Below are 4,054 nucleotides of genomic sequence, written 5' to 3'. Positions count from 1 at the left end.
GTCTTATCGAAGCCGAATCGAGGGCTATGGACCTAGTAATAGAAGCTTAACAAATCCGATGAAAAGACGAAAAAGTCATTTCTCTTTTCCACATCGATTTGTCTAATCTTGGTCAGACTCCACCTAGGTACGTCAAGACTGAACTCTCCTTTATACTAAAATTATATTTACTCATCGTGACGAGTGTCCACTGATATAGTTAGTACGTGATCAAGATCCTCCAGGTTCAACCTGTATCGAGAAAGGTCAATTAATCCGTTATACCTTTCTTGATACATATATACCCCAAGCATTGTTGCTTCCCCAGCGAAAGATTCTTCCGAACGTACAAACTTCGGGAGTGCTGGTAATCTATCGGTTCTAGAATCAACCCTTAGGTGAGTGAACATTGACCTTCTTTCAGGAAGGTTGGATTCCGTATATGTCAACTACTTACCACTCGAATCATGCTCCGATACTCCCAAGACATAAGCTGTGATTAGCATGATAGTAGCCTTTTAGCGAATGAGTCAAAGAGTTCGATAACATGATCTAGTGTCCATGATTACTTCAGGATTTAGATCAAGTCTCACAGTGACCATCATAGCGACCCCGGTTAGCGCGTCGTAACGTTACTTAAACGACACCGCTACAACCAAACCAAAGTATGTCCGGGTCGTGCACTTACCACAAGTGTAGAATGCTTGCACGTCATGATCAACCTTCACTAGTGTTCTACATATATGACTTTAGATACAACTGTCTAGGCATGTATCAGTCATCGGCCATGTTTTAGCAACACCGTCCGAACTCAGGTGCCGAGAACGTGACTCAGTTTAATACAGAGGCTATGGATGATAGTTGCTATTGATTTTGATATTCAGACCTCAACCCACTAATCATATAATGCTAATAAATTAAACCACTATTCTATTTAGTAATCATTTATTTATTATCTCTCGTGGACAAGAATTCCTAACATCAGCTCCAATGGAAAGCTGACAGAGGGAGAATCTCAAAGGTAGCAGACCTGTTCATCCCGGGTACTAGAATCTGGAACATGGCCATTTTACACGAGGTCCTCGAACCAAATTCGGTAGACGCTGTCCTCAGAATTACTCCATTGCCGAAAGCGAAAAAAAGATGTAGTGTGCTGGCCGGCGACGGATTCAGGGTCGTACTCGGTGAAGTCCGCGTATTGGCAAATCAGGGGAGCTCACTTCGATCCCAAACACATGTCTTGGCTCAAGATCTGGAATTCCAAGCCCCATAGCCGCCTCAAGCTGTTCCTGTGGCGCCTCAGGGCTAATGCGATTCCCACAGCGGATAATTTGGCGCGGATCCTGCAGAGACCGGTTGAGCTCTGTCCGGTGTGCAACAACGAGGAGGAATCAACGATCCATGTCTTCCTTAATTGCTCATTAGAACGAGCGATCTGCTTCGCGACGGAGGACGGCTTTGACTGGCAGTCAGCTTCCCCGACTCACATCCGACAAGCAGTTGACATCATCTTGTTCCCAGACCCAAGATTCACGAGCCTGGAGAGCTTCCATCATCCTCGAGACGCTGTGGTAGAATCGAAATCAGCGGAAATTGAGCCTATCAGTCACAACGACGACGTCCCTCCTCTACTGAAGCCACCGTAATCTAGCGGAAGCTGAGGCGATAAGAGCGATCAAGTCCATGACTAAATCCTCCAGACGGGTACGTGTCACGACCCCCACTGATACGACGTGGGAGCCGTGAGAGATAGGGTGGCACAAGCGAACTCAGATGCGTCCATTTCGGTGGACGGCGCGTTTATGGGTGTAGTAATCCGGAACTCTGATGGACAGGTGAAAGGTATGTGGGCAGGCCTTGTGGTGGCCCAATCGGCGATGGAGGCGGAGATGGTGGAGGTGCACACGGCGGTAGGCTTGGCGGCAAGTCTGCGCCTCGACAAAGTAGCCTTTGAAGACGCAACAAACCAGTCCTGGACTCCCTTTTGCATAGTGTAATTTCCTTTTCAAGTTTTTTTTTTTATTTGGATTCCCTGATCTAAGAACGATGCCGCCCATTCGCGCTATGTTTAGGCTACGAGATCAGGTTGGAATGGCTTTTTGGACGTTGAGGATACCCCTCCCTCTGTGAGAGGTTCATTTGTTTTTGGTTCAGTTTAATGAAGCTCACTTAAAAAAAAAACATAGTAGTCCAAAATTGCATATGTAATATGTTTGCTTGGTGACCTTTTAAAGGTCCTCCTCTTAAATTCTATTTTCTAGGATAACTTAAGAGCTGCTTTAATCACACGTTTAAAACAGCAATCATGTTGTTTTGAAGAATGGTCAAACTACACGTTTAAAAGCTTTAATTGATCAAATTAGTCACGTTGAAGAAGCTTCTCAACTCACACGATTCCACCGCGGACAATTTTCCCAAGTTTGCTTTCATTTTTGCTCTTTGAAAGTCTTGTATTTTCCATTGTGTTATTTTGAACTTTGAAGTCAGTACTTTTAAAACCCAAGTCTCCACGGTACCAAAGAGAGACATCACTATTAGGTCCATTTTTGTGGTCAAATTTAGCTCAATGTAATACTTTAACAAAAATATTATTATTATTATGAAATTTCAGACTACTTTGCTGATTTTCACTATGAAAGTGCGGATATCAAATAATAAAAGATAGTTCACGTTTAGCCAATGAAAGCTTATTTTAATCTTTAAATTCGCTATTAGATATTTCTTTTCTTTCATGGCAAATCTCATTTTTGGTTCTTTCGGATTTGGTTACGAATTTTCTACTTCTTCCACAAGCAACTTGGATTCTTTGAAGAAAATCATCATTTTGAATGCATTATACTTTTCATAAGTTGGTCTGTTAACTAAAGCTACAATATTTCCCACACGCTTTTGACACATGGTCGTTTTACAATTTCGAATTTTGCTTGCTTTATTTTCAATATTTTAACCATCATATTTTAACCTTAACCATTGACTAATAATATCTGTAGTTTTTCTTTTGAATATGAAACCCGTCCAAACATTAAACGAAAAATTGCATATACTAACCGCATTATCTTTTTTTTTATTTTTTTTGAAAAAATTGTACAAAATAATAATTTGAAACTTATTGATTAACAAAATAGTCAAAGTTTCAACTTTTCAGCAAAATAACCAAATTTACGTTTTCAAATTTTTTTGACAATAAAGATTAAAATTTTTGACGATTATTATAAGAGATTTGTAACTAATTAGGCCACTATAAATATTTGATTTTGGATCTAGCCTATGTTTGACAATTTTTAGGGATATAGCCAAATGAACTATGTGTCAATAATTAAGGCCTGATTTGCCTTTATTTATTAACAAATTCGTCACTTTCTCTCTACTATTTTTTTTCAAATAATTTTTTTTACATCAAAACTTCAAAAATTCGTATCTTTCTCATACGAACTCGAAATTGAGTGATTTCAGATCCTACAAATTTGTGGCGTCGAGATCTTCAAAAATAGATCCATTGTGTTTGATGAAAAATTATATTTATGTTGATAATTTCAAAAAAATTCAGTTATTTCCATATTTAAGGTAGTAACGTGATTTTTCTACATCTATGGTATTAAACATCTTTTTTCATCAAATACAATGGATCTATTTTTGAAGATCTCGGGGTCACGAATCCGTAGGATTTGGAATCACTCAATTTCGAGTTCATATGAGATATATATGGTTTTTTGAAGTTTTTATGTAAAAAAATGTAGGAAAAAAGTAGGAGAGAGAAAATGACGAATTTGTTAATAAATAAGGGCAAATCAGACCTTAATTATTGCGACATAAACTTGTGGGCTATTTCCCTAAAAGTTGTGAAACATAGGATAAAAAAAATATATTGTTTCATTTTGGCTATTTTACTACAATGCCCTATTTATAAACAATTTATCACTTAAAAAAAAAAATTAATCTTGGGGTAAAAAAAATGAAAATCAGATTACTGCACATTTTAGCTATTTCACTAAATTAAGATAAATCTTGATTATTTTGCAAATTCATAACTTTAAATTGTCTATTTAACTACATCACCATTTTTTTATGTTGTATA

The sequence above is a fragment of the Urtica dioica genome, chromosome 2, assembly GCF_054948205.1.
Source record: "Urtica dioica subsp. dioica isolate 48M chromosome 2, U.dioica_male_clone48M_v1_H2, whole genome shotgun sequence".
Taxonomy (NCBI): Eukaryota; Viridiplantae; Streptophyta; class Magnoliopsida; order Rosales; family Urticaceae; genus Urtica; species Urtica dioica.
Note: the sequence above shows the minus strand (reverse complement) of the source record.